Below are 18008 nucleotides of genomic sequence, written 5' to 3' on the forward strand. Positions count from 1 at the left end.
AAATTATTTTGTCGGGCTGTTAAACCCCACCAGGTACACTGTGGGAACCTTGGCTTTCCTTGAGGGAATCCTGGGTACGAGGCAGTGCCTCTGGACCTAGAGCAGTTGCTATTTCAAGTAATCTTAAAATTCCCCTGATGAACTCCCAGGAAGTGGCTGCATTTTGGATCAACTCAGGGTCTGATTCTGGAGACGTCCCTCTGAATCAATTAACTGAGTAGTCGTCCACACCTTGGGTCGAGACAAGTGACGTGAAGTGAGGAAAAAAATATTTTGAGTCAAATACCTGTCAAGGACACGAAAGTCAACAGGTATCCTCAAGATGGAATTTGTTTTCTAATACCAAATATGTGCTGATGTCTCAAATTCTTATCTTAATTGTAAAAAGTCAATAGAGAGATTATTCCCATTCAACTGAACAGTTTACTCTTATGTCCACAACTCAAGGCATTTCAGCCTATCAAAAACTAACGTATCAAAAAAATTCACCGTATCATTTTCTTTCTTCTTGTTTAATGTACTGTAAAATGCGATCAAAGGAGAATATTTTTGTTTTTATTCACCTAACAGATGGGATATGAAATTAATTTTAAGCATACAAATATGCTAAAAATTAGCTGAGTTGCGACACAAAATGCCAGGGCATATTTACATGGGAATGTCTTTGTAAAGATGTCAACAGTGAATGCTTTTATAACGAGGGGGTTTTAAGTTGAGCAAACACTCATGTTTGCCATGAAAATCTCACTTCATTTACATGAAATACAGACATTCAAACCAAAACTCAAGCTGAAATTTCATGACACCATGTTTCAAGGATTTCAAATCACTTTACAAACACTGATTAACCAAATTCAAGATGACACTGGTGTGGTAAGGGGGTTAGTTTAATTTAGTTCATTTAATACCAGTACAGTGGAACAGAAAATTTACTGTGAAATGTACTTTTTGCTCCTTACACTGAATGGGACATCTCGTCAGAGCTTTTACTATATTCTTGAATTTCACTTATGAACCTGAGAATAACTTTCAAGATACTGAGGCAAATCCTCCTAAGCTGCTCACTATTAGTATTTTGCTTGGGTTCCTACAGCCTGAGAGCTAGAGAATTTAAAGCAACTGGAGAAAGCAGCAAAGAAAATGATAAATGAGTTGAAAGAATAAGTGGGATTATTTACTCTGAAGAAGGGTAAACTGAGGGCAAGCCCAATCAGGGTTGTTCAGCATTGGACTCACCAGTAAATCAGGGAACATTTCAACCAAATCTGTTCTTTGCAGTCTCCCAAGTGCTTAATACAGTGCTCTGTACACATTAATCCCTAAATAAATCATATTGATTAATTGATTGATTGATTGCATCACCCTGGCCCATGGACTCTTGACACCACCACTACTGGATTCCCCTTGCGGGCCTTGGAAAAATAGAAGTATAACTGGCCTATTTTTGAAATACTCAGGGAGTCTAGTCGAGTTTTTCCAGTGCTTAGGTAGACACCTTTGTGGAAAATTGGGAACTTTGGAACACTAATAAAAATAATGATAATCAATAATAAAGCACTTACTATTTACCAAGCACTGTACTAAGAGGTGGGGTAGATACAAGCAAATCTGGTTGAACACAGTCCTTAGTAGACCTCCTTGAGAGTAGGAATCAGCATGGCATAGTGGATAGAACATGTACAGAGGACCTGGGTTCTAATCGCCACTCTGCCACTTGTCTGCTGTGTGGCCCTAGGCAAGCCTCCTACCTTCTCTGTGCCTCAGTTACCTCATCTGTAAAATGGGGATTAAGACTGTGAGCCCCCTGTGGGACAGGGACTCTGTCCAAACAAACTTGCTTGTGGTAATAATAACAATAATAATGGTATTATGCGCTTACCATGTGCCAAGCACAGTTTTAAGCACTGGGATAGATACAAGGTAATCAGGCTGTCCCACGTGGGGCTCACAGTCTTAATCCCCATTTTCCAGATGAGGTAACTGAGGCCTAGAGAAGTGAAGTGACTTGCTCAAAGTCACATAGCTGATAAGTGGCAGAGCTGGGATTAGAACCCAAGACCTCTGACTCCCCAGCTTAGCTAAACCACGCTGCTCCCCCAGCATTTAGTACAGTGTCTGGCACATAGTAAGTGCTTAACAAATATGACAATTATTATTATTATCTATGAAATCTATTATATTGTATTCCCTCGAAGTGCTTAATTAAGTGTTCTGCACATAGAAAGCATTCAGTAAATATTCTTGATTGATTGACTGATGGATATCTTCTCTAATCTAGAACTTTCTCCCCCTTCATATCCAAAAGGCACCACTCTCCCATCTTCAAAGCCTTAATAAAATCACATGGGGTTCAAAATCTCAGTACATATCTACCATGGAAAAAGAGAGTTTAATTCGAGATGATTCAGATGAACTTGTTTTGAGTAATTAATTTGTAAAATGTGTTAACTGGGGCTTTCTTTCAAAAGGAAGGGTTTCCCAAGTATTGGGACACACTACAGAATTGGGAACCACTAAAGTGAACGCAAAGCCCATAACCACTTCTCCCAGTTTTCCACAGGGAAAAGAAGGGGAAATACATGGAATTAAGACATGACCAGTTGATTTTTAACAATAAGAATAATAACAGTAATAGTATTTGTTAAGCATTTACAAGCACTGTAATAATAATAATCATAATAATGATGATATTTGTTAAGATCTTAGTATGTGCGAAGCACTGTTCTAAGCGCTGGGGGGATACAAGGTGATCAGGTTTTCCCACGTGGGGCTCACAATCTTAATCCCCATTTTACAGATGAGGTAACCGGGGCACAGAGAAGTTAAGTGGTTTGCCCAAAGTCACTTAACTGACAAGTGGCGGAGCCGGGATTAGAACCCATGATCTCTGATTCCCAAGCCCGGGCTCTTTCCACTGAGCCACACTGCTTCTCTTTCTAATCACTGGAGTAGGAATCATATGGGGTTCAAAATCTCAGTACATATGTACCATAGAAAAAGAGAATTTAAATTTGAGATGGTGCTATATTGCAATGCTCAGCTAACGTCTCTTGCTCCCTTCTTCTTGTTTCTTGCAACCAATAAAAGCCCCTCCTGTGGGGCAAGAAAGAAGTGGAAATCTCAGTGGGGTAAGGGACAAATTATTTAATTTCCTCACCTGTGTTTGCCTCTCCAGTCATATTTATTGAGTACTTACTGTGTGCAAAGGACTGCACTAAGCGCTTGGGAGAATATGATATGACAGACACATTCCCTGCCCACACCAAGCTTACAGTCTAGAGAGGGAAACCGACATTAATATAAATAAAGTAATAATGGAGAGAATGAGCCGACATCATAACTGATCTACTCCAGTGCCTCCTATTGGGTTCTGGGTGGCCTTTCAAATTCCCTTCCCATCCTAGAATTCTATGATTCAAGTGAATTAAGAATTCCACAGTCAAAAATACGCTATTTAGAAACAGAAATCATGGAGAATCAGGAGGAATTTTTCCTTTATAAATTATTTAGGTAATCCCATAGATTCAAGGTCTGAGTTTAAAAAAAAATCTAGAATCTGGCCAAACCTTCTATTTGAGTTCTTCCCAAAATATGGTTTGGCAAGTTTACTCTTGGATTTCTGGCTTTCAGAAACATAGAATACTGTATTTCTCCCTAAATTTTCCTCTCTCTATTATGGACTGAAGCTGGAAAACAGCATAAAAAAAACTCATAACCCATCTACCATGCTGTCCAGCTACTCATGTTATAAGGAGCTTCTTCAAGTTTTGGAAATTTATTTACTGAAATAAATGGAAGAGCAAATGCATCAAAATCAGCCAATCAACTTTTAAGCAGGTCAAAATATTATTTTTAATGGCATTTCTTCTTTTTTAAGGGCTTACTATGTGCCAGGCATTGTACAAATCACTGGGGTACATATAAGATAATCAGGTTGAACACAGTCCCTGTCCCACACGGGGCTCGCAGTCTTATTCCCATTTTACAGAGGAGGTAACTGAGGAACAGAGAAGTTAAGTGACTTGCCCAAGGTCACCCAGCAGACAAGTGGCTGATCCAAGATTAGAACACATATCCTTCTGACCCCCCAGGTCCATGCTTTATCCAATATACTAAGCCTCTACTCTGTAATGTTCTGGACTGTCTCTCCTTAAACCTGTCTTTCTAGTAAAAATCTCTGGGAAATCTCATTCAAAATGTTATTCTTTTAAACGTTTCCCTATTCAAAGCTTCCTAGTGAGTTTCAGACAAACTGCTGGAATCCAAATTTTTGTGGTACTAATAAGCATCTGAAAATTCAATTGGCGATATTGGAATTTCATATCTCTGGTTCTCAACTTTTCTACAGCATTTGCAATTCACCCAAAATATCGAGAATTCTAAGACGTAAAAGCTGTTCAGCTTTGTTTCCCTTTAACATGTTTACCTTTCCTGGAAAAAGAGCTGTATGATAAATGAGTAGAGTATAATTGCAGGCAGCACATGTACACCAGTGATTGGCTCTATGTTTGCCTGTAGGAAGACACTGGAAAATCAGTCAAAATCAGGGTGGTGTCTTAATAGTTTACCCGAAATACACATAAAGCCTTGTATGTAACTTGAGTGCCTGGATAGACTAGATTTAATGGGATTTATCCAGTGAAGTGAATGAAAACAGCACACTTCTCTACTCACTTGACATAAATAATAATAATAATAATGTTGGTATTTGTTAAGTGCTTACTATGTGCCGAGCACTGTTCTAAGCACTGGGGTAGATACAGGGTAATCACTTAACCAAAAAGTTAAGTGACTTGCCCAAAGTCACACAGCTGACAAGTGGCAGGGCCAGGATTAGAACCCCTGTCCTCTGACTCCTAAGCTTGTGTTATTTCCACTAAGCCACGGTGCTTCTAGTTGATTACCTGAGCCATAGCAAATTACTTTTTCCAATCTGTCCTCTATTTTTAAGATGTAAAGACATCTAAAGGAATTTAAGACAAGATGTTTTATTCTTTTTTCTCTTGTCGACCCAGCATGTGATCTTTCTGAGTCTATCTGAAGCTTTGCGATCATTTGTTTTCATATTTTTTTTCACATTTTTGACACACTGCCCACCTTCAATAATGTCTCAGAGCAAGGAATGAGAGTCATTTGATTTTATTAGTACAAATACAAGACTATGTTCTCATTCAGTGCCGCATATTCACAGAGATGGCCTAGGTTGGGCTCTGAAACCTTTATTTCATGAGCTAAAGATTGGGACCACTTAGTAGTGTCACACCAAAGAAGGACCAGGGTTAACATCTTATATCAAAGCAATCTAAGGAAGATGCAGAATTAAAAACTCCAGGTAAGATCTAGTTGAGAACTCTGTGAAGACCCCAGCAACCCTAGCTGACCCAGATTCCCATATAAGATAAGGGCAAAGTCAGAATTTAATTCATACCATGAACTAGAAAGGATATCAACTGAAATGATCAAAGTCAAAGTTTGCAAGGTAATATTTAAAGCCACTGAAGTTCGAAATTGTGACGGACAAGCAATATGGTCTGGTTAACAAAAGCCATCAGCATATGTACAGCTACGTAGCTAATAATGTTAATAATGATAACAATTACATCAGTCATATTTAAAAGAAGCAACATGGCTTAGTGGAAAGAGCACGGCCTTGGGAGTCAGGTCATGAGTTCTAATCCCTGCTCTGCCACTTGTCAGCTCTGTGACTTTGGGCAAGTCACTTCACTTCTCTGGGCCTCAGTTACCTCATCTGTAAAATGAGGATTAAGATTGTGATTACCTTGTATATACCCCAGTGCTTAGAACAGTGCTTGGTGCATAGTAAGCACTTAACAAATACCATTATTATCATTATTATTATTATTATTAAGCTCTTACTGTGAGTAGAGCACTGTAGTGCGTGCTTGGGAGAATACAGTATAACAGAATTGGTAGATATGATCCCTGCCCACAACGAATTTACAGTCTAGAAGACAAGCTTACAATCTTGAGAGTTTCCAGTCCAGGTGGGGCTCACAGTCTCAGTAGGAGAGAGAACTGGTATTTTATCGACATTTAACAGATGAGGAAACCAGCAAGAGAGAGTATATGACCTGCCCAGGTTCACACAGCAGGCAAATGGCAGAATCGGGTTAGCTATCTGGAGGTTTTACTTGGAAAAGTGTCTTAAAGGGGGGTTTAGCCTAAAAATAATCTCAAGTAAACTCAGTTTAGTTTCCTTTTTTACCCCTCATGGAGTTTAGCAAACAAAAATAGATTATTATGGAATTTTTCAAAATGTGTGTTCCCAACCAGGAGCTGACCCTAAATATGTGGCACAGAACAGCGGGGGATGCTAAAACTGACTGAACTCTCCACACTCTCCCTGAGGAGTGCCTGGTCCTGCTTTCGGATGTTCTTCCGGACACAACTTTCTGCATGATGAATTCTATTTGCTTATTCCCTATTAGGATTCCATTTGTATACTTTGATTCTTTTTCTTGTGGAAGTAAATTATTTCCAAGCAAACTTTTCTGGGTTTATTTAATGATTCACAATGTATTTCTTTGTGAAGACATGGCCTTTATAGGATCATTCATTCAATCAATCCATCAGTGGTATTCATTGAGCCCACCTGCAGAAGGTGGGGCTTTCCCACAGCTGCCAGAGGAGTTAATCTCTCCCAGAATGTCTCAAGATCTTCTGGGAAGTATGTCAAACCAGTATCTTCACCCTTTGGGGAATTGTAGCTTTGTGCTTCTGTTTCCTTCCCTGTGAAACTCCTGCCAGGTTTGTTTTGAAAGGTACTTAAAGCATTCTGCTCCATCTCTGACCTTGCTATCGACCAGTCTACCCAAGTAAGTGAACTATTTCCCCTGGAATGTGTTAACTGCAAGTATATGTTGAAGTTTCGTTTTCCAAAATATGAACCTCTTCAAAGCCAAGCATTTTGGAGAAATGTTCTAACACATTTTCATCAGGAGGTTCTCCTTATCCAACTTTTAATTAAAATAATGCCTAGGATCATTTTTTAAAACATCTGTGTAATCAGCTCCAGTAAAAATAGTTCTACCAAACAACTGATAAATTTACATAAGAACCTATGCAGTGCTATTATAGTATCAGATTATGATCCAACCAGCCGAGGATTTTGTCTCCTGCCGTCACAACAAGGTGTTTGAAGAGGCTATCAATCAATCATATTTATTGAGTGCTTAATCTGATGGTTGCCTTCCTTAACATTTTTCTTCATAGAGAGGGATATATTATCCATCACTTTTAATTTTCCCCACTACATTCTTAATTTTTCCTCTAATAGAACTCCCTGGACCACACATCTTTGAATTTATCTAAGCCTCATCCCGTTGAATGCTGGCGTGTTTTTCCAGACACAACTTTCTGCACTGATCATCATCATCATCAATCGTATTTATTGAGTGCTTACTATGTGCAGAGCACTGTACTAAGAGCTTGGGAAGTACAAATTGGCAACATATAGAGACAGTCCCTACCCAACAGTGGGCTCACTGATGGATTCTATTTGCTTATTCCCTGCTATGATTCCATTTGTATAAATTGATTTTTTTTCTTATGGAAGTAAATTACTTCCAAGGCAACTTTTCTGGGTTTGTTTAATGATTCCCAATGTATTTCTTTGTGAAGGCCCGGCCTTTATGGGATCACTCATTCAATTAATCAATGGTATTTGAGTGCTTATTATTGCAGAGCACTCTACTAAGTGCTTGGGAGAGTATAATACCATAGAGTTAGTGGACATGGTTACTGCCCACAATGAGCTTACAGTCTAGAGTGGGAGAGAGACATTAATATAAATAAGTAACTTATAATATATAATTTTTTAAAATGCACAAAAGTGCAGTGGGGTTGAAAATGGGGTGCCCAAAGGTCAAAGATCCAGATATAATTCCAATAAAGCTTGTAACATAAATTTATCATGTTAACTGTAATGATGTTATTTATTAAGGACTTATTGCAAACTAAATCAATCAATCAAATTTATTAAGTGCTTACTATGGACAGAGCACTGTACTAAGCACTTGGGAGAGAATGAAATAACAGAGTTGGTAGACATGTTCCCTGCCCACGGTGATCTCACAGTCTAAAGGGGGAGACAGATAGCAATATAAATAAATTATGGATATTTACATAAATGCTGTGGGGCTGAGGAAGGGGTGAATGAAGGGTTCAAATTGAAGTGTAAGAGTGACAGAAGGGAGAGGAAGTAGAGAAAATGTGGACTTAGTTAAGGAAGGCATCTTGGAGGAGATGTGATTTTTAGTAAGACATTGAGGGTGGAGAGAGTGATCAACAAGCGCTTAGTACAGTGCTCTGCACACAGTAAGTACTCTAAATACAATTGAATGAATGAATCTGGATATGAAGAGGAAGGGCAGAAGCAGAACATGGGTGAAGAGTCAATGGTGAGATGGATGAGATCAAGGTACAGTGAGTTGGTTGGCACTGGAGGGTTGAATGACAGAGTTGAGTAGAGAATAATGTCAAGATTATGGACTTTTGAGAAAGAGAGCATAGGGGTGCTGTCTACAGTGATGGGAAAGTCAGGAGGAGGACAGAGATGGTGGGAAGATAAGCTTTGGACATGTTATATTTGAGGTGTTGGTGGGACATCCAAGTAGAGATGTACTGAAGGCAGGAAGAGATATGAGACTGCAGAGAAGGAGAGAGATCTGGGCTGGAGATACAGAGTTGGGAATTGTTCTCATAGAGATGGTTGTTGAAGCCATGGGAGTGAATGAGTTCTCCAAAGGAGTAAACATAGATGGAAAGTAGAAGGGTCCCAGAACTGAACCTCAGGATTCTCCAAGGACTCCCGCATTCAGAGGGTGGGAGGCAGAGGAGGAGCCCGTGAAAGAGACTGAGAATGAGTGGCCAGAGAGATGGGAAGAGAACCAGGAGAAGACAGTAGCAGCAAAGGAAAGGTTGGATAATGTTTCTAGTAGAAGAAGGTGGTCAACAATCAATCAATCAATCAATCGTATTTATTGAGCGCTTACTATGTGCAGAGCACTGTACTAAGCGCTTGGGAAGTACAAATTGGCAACAGCACTGATAGCAGCTGAGAGGTTAAAGAGGATTAGGATAGAGTAGAGGCCATTCAATTTAGCAAGAAGGAGATCACTGTAGACCTTTGAGAGGGAGGTTTCTGTGGGGTGAAGGGGCCGGAAGCAAGATTGGAGGGTGTTAAGATGATTATAGGAGAATAATAATAACAATAATGATGGTATTTAAGCGCTTACTATGTGCAAAGCACTGTTCTAAGCGCTGGGGGGATGCAAGGTGATCAGGTGGGGCTCACAGTCTTAATCCCCATTTTACAGATGAGGGAACTGAGGCACAGAGAAGTTAAGTGATTTGCCCAAAGTCACACAGCTGAGAATTGGCAGAGCTGGGATTTGAACCCATGACCTCCTCATCATCATCATCGATAGTATTTATTGAGCGCTTACTGTGTGCAGAGCACTGTACTAAGCGCTTGGGAAGTACAAGTTGGCAACATATAGAGACAGTCCCTACCCAACAGTGGGCTCACAGTCTAAATGACCTCTGACTCCAAAGCCCGGGCTCTTTCCATTGAGCCACGCTGCTTCTCTGCAGAAGAAGTGGAGACAGCAGCAGGTGTAGACAACTAACTCAAGTTGGAGAGAAATGTTAGAGGGAGATGGGACAATAATTGGAGGGAGCTGTAGTGTCAAAGGAGGGGTTTTTTTAGGATAAGAAGAAATGAGCTTGTTTAAAGCAGTGTGGAAAATGCCATTGGAGGTTGAACAGTTGAAGATGGAAGTCAGAGGGGAAAAAGGAAGGGGGCAAGTACTTTGATAAAGTTCAGTGGATGGGATCAGAGGTACAGATAGAGGGGGTGGTGGAAAAGTGATCCATTTTTGGACCATATAAAAGAAGAGGGAATTTGTAATACATGAGCATTCTCCCTAGAACCTTGATTTTGTAATAATGGCATTTATTACACAGTTCCACACTTATTATGTGCTATTTGCTGGGGTGATGAGATTAAACATAGGTCCTGTCCTCAAGGGGCTCGCACTATACAATTTATAGAAATGAAAAAGTTGAGACCCAGAGAGGAAAGTGACTTGTCTAAAGGTCACATAGGAAGCCAACAGCAGAATTGGGATTTGAATTTGTGACTCTCATTTCAATCCCATGCTCTTTTCTCCTGGTTTGACCTGCCAGCCTTGTAGGTCTAGAAACTAAAGTTAAAGGACAGAAGTACTACCTGTTTTCATTAGTAATAATATTATGGACTTTTCAGATGAGTTTTTTTTTGAGGGGAGGTTGGTGTTGCTGTTGATTTTTAACAAATAGAGAAAAACAGACATCAGGAAGTGGGTTGTAAACAGTATCTCTTGTAATGCATAATAAATAATAATAATAATAGCATTTATTAAGTGCTTACTATGTGCAAAGCACTGTTCTAAGCGCTGGGGAGGTTACAAGATGATCAGATTGTCCCACATGGGGCTCACAGTCTTAATCCCCATTTTACAGATGAGGGAACTGAGGCACAGAGAAGTTGTGACTTGCCCAAAGTCACACAGCTGACAATTGGCGGAGCAGGAATTCGAACCCACGACCTCTGACTCCCAAGCCCGGGCTCTTTCCACTGAGCCACACTGCTTTGCTAATAAATAAATGATTCATTTACAGTGTGTGGTAGAAAAGTAATTTTCAAAAGCATTTTTCCGAACACCTGAATATTCTTCTTTCAGTAATGAATGATTTTGGTTCTATTAAAAATTACAGGGTTTGAGAACTGATTGAGGGAAATGAAATGTTTTTCATCCTTATCAACTTTGAATGAATTATATTAGGCTGTAATGAAATAGACTTACCCAAGGAATATGTTCTTGCTTTTTCAATTGCTGCTTATTTTTACAATTTGTTTTCTTATATGTGTGCTCTTTATTATGTATTTGGAAGCCCTCATTTCCAATAAATACACCTAAAAAGTAAGTGTTAAAATAGATTTGGAAAATTAACAGCAGGAACACTATTACTTTAAATTGAATTTCAAATTGCAGCATCTGTAAATGTTTATTTTTATTTTATGGTTTTATTCATTCCCTTAATTTTACCTTGGCCTTTTCTAGCGGTATTATGTATTCCCTGAATTGTAACAGAGGCACGGTATTACTTAGAACTCATCCCATATAAGTGGAGGAATCTTTATGTCCTTTACGTTTCCACAAATTAGTCAAAAACTGCACTGAAAAGAAAACAGATTATGAATTAATTTGTATAAAGGCATAGAAGATTGGGTAAATTCATGCCAAATCTAACACCTGAGATGCTTTTACTGCTACTACTACTAATAATAATAATGTGGGTATTTGATAAATGCTTTCTATGATGATGCTGATGGTATTTAAGCGCTTACTATGTGCCAAGCACCGTATCTACCTAAGCGCTGAGGTAGATACAAACTAATTAGGTTGGATATAGTACCTGTCCCACATCGGACTCACAATCTTAATCCCCATTTTACAGATGAAGTAAAGATAAAGTACAGATGAAGGCTCCCAGACTGAGCCCCCTTTTCCCCCTCGCCATCCCCCCGCCTTACCTCCTTCCCCTCCCCACAGCACCTGTATACATGTATATACGTTTGTATGTATTTATTACTCTATTTTATTTGTACATATTTATTCTATTTATTTTATTTTGTTAATATGTTTTGTTTTGTTGTCTGTCTCCCCCTTCTAGACTGTGAGCCCGCTGTTGGGTAGGGACCGTCTCTATATGTTGCCAGCTTGTACTTCCCAAGTGCTTAGTACAGTGGGAAGCGCTCAATAAATATGACTGAATGAATGAAGTAACTGAGGCACAGAGAAGTCAAGTGACTTGTCCAAGGTCACACAGCAGACATGTGGTGAGGCCAGGATTAGAATCCAGGTCCTAGACGCCCAGGCTCTGTCCACAACGTTTCCCATGCTGCTTCTATGCACAAGCACTACAATTAGCACTGAAAAAATGGGGTAAATACAGGATTAACATGTAGCATGCAGTACTTGTCCTACAGGGGACTCGCACTCTAGGAGGGAAAGCAGGTATTTAAAACCCGTTTTACACATGAGAAAATGAAAGCACAGAGGCGTTTTGTGATTTTTTTTCCCTAGGCTACACAGCAGGCGAGTAGTGGAGATGGGTTTAGAACATATGTCCCTTGTCCCCCAGGCCCATTCTCTTTGCCACGCTACTTTTCATCAGCAAGTCACTTAACTTCTCTGTGCCTCAGTTCCCTCATCTGTAAAATGGGGATTAAAACTGTGAGCCCCCTGTGGAACAACCTGATCACCTTGTAACATCCCCAGTGCTTAGAACAGTGCTTTGTACATAGTAAGCGCTTAACAAATACCATTATTATTATTATTATCTCACCAAAATGCCTTTAAATTTCATTACGGCACTTAAAAAGCACACACAAACACACACCCTGCTCCTCCCCCCCAAGAACTACTGATCTATTAAAAAATCACAGATCTACAAAGAGCCTTAAAAATCCCATCCAGCCACCTGCTTGCCTCCAGGCAGGTAATAGGCAGGGGAGATGATTGTCTTATCTTAAAGATTTCCAAGAATGGAAACTCCACAACCTTCCCAGGTAGCCTGTTCCAGAACTGCATCATCCTGAGGATCTGGAAATTCTTCCTTGCACCAAAATGAAATCATTCCTGCCTTCATTTAAACCATTTCCATTTGCTCAGTAGCTGTGGATAAAAGCTATTCAAAAAAGCCATTCCTCCTATTTTTCTTCTTTCAAGACTGAACAACCTTTTTAACTTTTCCAAGGCTTTAAGCATTTTTGACATTTTTCCCTGGATGTGTAGGCAACACTACCAATTCTAGTGTTAAAATTATCCATTATAATGAATTTATCAGATTTTGGCACTCTTGTAATGAGTTTGTCTATGTCTTTGTAGAAACGCTCTTTTTCTTCAAAAACATATTGCATGCACAACAAGACCTGAAACAGAGAGACTGTTTATTCATGAATAGACTGATGCAGTGAGTCTGAGCATACATAAACTAGTGCCAACCAGACAAATCAAATCAAAATAGGAAAGTTTGATTTTCTTTGTTGGTAATTGTTTGCTATTTGTCAAGCACTAGACTGTAACCTTGTTGTGGACAGGGAATATATCTGTTTATTGTTTTATTGTCCTCTCCCAAGGGCTTAGTACAGTGCTCTGCTCAAGGTAAGTGCTCAATAAATACAATTGACTGATTGACTGACTGACAGTTGTGGAATTCCACATCAGAAGTTGCAAATCAGGGAGACTAAGTGGAAAAAACCTCTTCTTTTAAATAGGGCAGAAAACCATCCTGTACTAAATCTACTGGACAGGGACAAGGCAGCTGAATAAGGAGGGGAGGGAAGGAGGGAAAGAGAGGGAATGAGGGAAGAGGGATTTGTGTATGTGTTTGGGGCGACGCTATTTAATTTCTGGTCACCAATAATGAAGTTCTTACCCCGGCTGCCTCAGCCCTCTCCTACTATTCATTCTTCTAGACTGTGAGCCCGTTGTTGAGTAGGGATCACCTCTATATGTTGCCAATTTGTACTTCCCAAGCGCTTAGTACAGTGCTCTGCACACAGTAAGTGCTCAATAAATATGATTGAATGAATGCTGTCCCATAAAAAATCAGACAATTAATCAATCAGTGATATTTACTGTGTGCTGTCCTAAGCTCTTGGGAGAGTACAGTACAACTGATTGACACATTCTCTACCCTTAAGGATTTTACAATCAAGTGGAGGAGACCAATATTAAAATAAATTACAGACAGGGAAAACGGCAAACTATAAGGGAATATACAGCCCCACAGCTCTTATGTACATATCTGTAATTTATTTATTTATATTTATATTTATCTCCCCCTCTAGGTTGTAGGTTCATTGTGGGCAGGAGATGTGTTTGTTAATTGTTATAGTGCCTCTCCCAAGTGTTTAGCACAGTGCTCTTCACACAGTACACACTCAATAAATATGATTGACTGACTGCCTGAAATAAACGCTGTGGAGCTGACAATGGATATGGAAGCACTTAGTACAGTGCAAGCGCTTAGTCCAGTGCTGTGTACACAGTACGTGCTCAATAAATACAATTGAATGAATGAATATGAAAGTGTTAAGGAGTATACACACCCAAGTGCCTGGATGATGTAGAAGACGGGGCGAAACTGCATAGGGAAACGAGAGGCCAGTTAGTTACCTATGTAATCATTTAATCAGTCATTCAAAGATATCCATTCAGAGAGGCCTTTTGGACATCTGATTGAATTCCTCTTTTGGCAGAGATCCTCCATGCTCCACACCCCTCCCACCCATCACCCCAACTTGCTTCCTGCTCTCCCGCTATACAAAGAAACACTTAAACTAATGGCACAGAGTGGAAAAACAGATTGTACATAGATTGTAAACAGAATGTGAATGGAACATAAATGCTCCTTTATTTATGCATTTCATTTTCCTCGTCAGGGTTGGAATCTTTGCTCATGTCACTCTGTCCTTGGGTCCATTCATCCACCTCATCGTGGCCATTTTAGATTGCCCCGAACTAGGGACTGAGCTCTCACTTTGAAGGCCTGCCCATGAAGGTCCAGAATAAAAACCATCTGCTGGTCACTTAGAAGCTCGTTAACTTTAATAAAAATGGTGTGACATCTCCATTCTATATTATGAATAAATATATTAGTAACATGGATTATGAATCAAAAACAAACACTTAGTGACACCAACGCATCCAGAGCATGGAATGGTGAACTGTACCTGTAGCCATCCCCCTCCCCGACTTCAAGAGCAGCAGTAATAGAAGTGGGAAATTTACTTAGTTGGATGATTTCTGGCAATTATTTTTCTGAGTCTGTACTGCATACAGACAAATCAGTTCAGGGTTTTCTCATAGGTTTTTCATATTCCCTAGAACATAATGCACACCCCCAATGTTCCTGACTTGTGTTATTTCAAAGCATTATTTTGTAGAAATGCTTTTTGAGTGATCTTTATCAATATAATTAGTTCGGATTCTTTTCCCTTCACCACAGCACTTTAACATTCCAGCAGGGTCTTCTACAGATGAACAGGAGGTAGCAGTAACCTTGGGCTGTGTGATGGAAACAAAGCCCTCCCTGTCTTCTAATAATATCTGTGGCTTTTGTTAAGTTTTAATATATGTCAGACCCTACGGTGTATCCAATACAATGAGATCAGATGGACCATGAGCCTAGGAGTCAGAAGGACCTGGGTTCTAATCCCAGCTCAACCACTTGTCTGCTGTGTGACCTTGGGCAACTCACTCCACTTCTCTGAGCCTCAGTAACATCATCTGTAAAATAGGAATTAGACTGTGCAGCCTATGTGAGACAGGGACTGTGTCCAACCTGAGTACTTTGTTGCTTAGTTCAGTGACTCACACCTAATAAGCAGCGTGGCGCAGTGGAAAGAGCATGGGCTTTCGAGTCAGATGTCAGAGGTCATGGGTTCAAATCCAGGCTCCACCAATTTCCAGCTGTGTGACTGTGGGCAAGTCACTTAACTTCTCTGGGCCTCAGTTACCTCATCTGTAAAATGGGGATAAAGACTGTGAGCCCCCCGTGGCACAACCTGATCACCTTGTAACCTCCCCAGCACTTAGAACAGTGATTTGCACATAGTAAGTGCTTAATCAAATGCCATCATTAGTATTAGTAAGCACTAAACAAATACCACTTAAAAAAAAAAGAAGATACAGTCCCTGCATCCACATGGAGCTCAAGGTCTAAGGGAGAGGTGGAACAGGTATTGAATCCTCATTAAAGACGAAGAAACAGTTGTACAGAGACGTGAAGTGACTTGCCTTAGGTCACACAGCAGGCAAGTGGCAGGGCTGGAATTAAAAGTCAGTCCTGAATCTCAGACCCCTGATTTTCTTCTAGGCCATGCTGTTTCTCTTGATTTCTGACACAGTCATTGATGGAAAACTTCACATTTCAGTAGGAGGAGGAAGGAGTTATTTATTAAGCTATTATTCTATGCAGAGGGCTGGGGAAAATATAGCTATGAGTTAATCACGATCCCTGTTCTTCCAGGAGCTCATAGTATAAAAATATGGTGGAGAAAAGTTTGGTGACATACAGAGTAGGAAAAATTAAATGACAGAAATGCAAAATGACATCAATCTATCAGTGGTATATGTTGAATACTTACTGTGTGTAGAGCACTGTACTAAGTGCTGACAATGGTACACTACAATTTTTTTATGATATTTGTGAAGCTCTTACTATATACCAGGCACTGTTCTAAACGCTGGAGCGAGCCTGTTGTTGGGTAGGGACTGTCTCTATCTGTTGCTCAATTGTACTTTCCAAGCGCTTAGTACAGTGCTCTGCACACGGTAAGCACTCAGTAAAGATGGTTGAATGAATGAACACAAAATAAGCAGATTAGATGCAGTTCCTGTCCCACATAGGGCTCAGAATCTTAATCTCCATTTTACAGAGGAGGTAACTGAGGCACAGAGAAGTGAAGTGGCTTCCCCAAAGTCACACAGCGGGCAAGTGGCAGAGTCAGAATTAGAACCCACATCCTTCTGATGCCCAGTTCCATGCTCTAGTGATTAGGCCATCCTGCTTCTCTCAATTATCTTGTGCTTACCCCAGCGCTTAATACAATGCTTAACAAATACCAAGATTACTATTACAACAGAGTTGACTGACACATTTTCTGCCTTCAAGGATCATATAGTCAAGAGGGAAAGATAGTCATTAATATAAATAAATAAATTACACATATATACATGTGTTGTGGGGCTGAGGGTGGGATGAATATTATGTGCTTAAAGGGTACAGATCAAGTACATAGGTGATGCAGAAGGAAGAAGAGGTAGGGAAAAATGGGGAAGATCAGGGAAGATTTTGGGGGGCAATATGATTTTAATAAGACTTTGAAGGTGGGGAGGGGGTGGACTGTTGTTTACGGAGGAGGAGGGAGAAGTTCAGAGTCCAAGTGTAGTGGTAAAGAGGACCTGCAGGGCCTGAAGTGCTGCAACCCAGGTCATCAAGAGTAGGTCACAGTCAGAGCTTCCCAAAGTTCTGAAATTTGTAAAGATTCACACTACAGCAGCTTCAATTCCCCCGCAGCTCTGCAGAAACAGCGGGTTTCAGTTCTGCCTGTTTAAGCTGCCATCTGAGGATTTTTGTCGAGAGACCCGGGATTAATGCTAAAACCCCGTGACACTCCAAGATTCACACACCTCTAATTATCAGATGAAATGACACTCAGGATTGTTAGATGGCTAGATCACGGCCAAAGCGGTGTCCTGCAAAGACCCCTCCGGCAGGTCTGCTTGAAAGCTGGAAAGAGAATTGTAGGAAGGGAAAGAACAAAAACTATATGACCCAGAGTACAAAAGGAATGATTTTCCTGCACTTCCCACAAGCCGCTGGGACCTTTTTTTTATGGTATATTATTAAGTGCTTACTATGTGCCAGGGACTGTACTAAGCTCTGGGGTAGATACAAGCCAATCAGGTTGGACACAGTCCCTGTCCTACCTAGGACTCACAATCTGAATCTCCATTTTACAGATGAGGTAACTGAGGCACAGAGAAGTTAAGTGACTTGACCAAGGTCACTCAGCAGACATATGGAGGAGCCTGGATTAGAATCCTGGTCCTTCTTCTTCCCAGGCCAGAGCTCTATCCACTAGACCATGCTGAGTCTCCTTGGCATTTGCCTCCCTTGACAGTAAAGAAAAAGCTCCACCCTACTCTAGACATATATGAATTCTCCTCAGGGATGATGCTGGAGGAAAATCTTAATTTTCATTCCACTCTGGTCTCTGGCTACCCCCCTGAACTGTTACTCTCCAATCTGTTTCTGCCTGGATAGGACTCCATTCTAAGAAGACTTTTCTATGTTGGGGAGATCATATAGTTGGATAAAGGAGACTAGGGTGATCTCATAAGGGGTTATGCCTTTCGGAAGCTTTTCCA

The sequence above is a fragment of the Tachyglossus aculeatus genome, chromosome X1, assembly GCF_015852505.1.
Source record: "Tachyglossus aculeatus isolate mTacAcu1 chromosome X1, mTacAcu1.pri, whole genome shotgun sequence".
Lineage (NCBI taxonomy): Eukaryota > Metazoa > Chordata > Mammalia > Monotremata > Tachyglossidae > Tachyglossus > Tachyglossus aculeatus.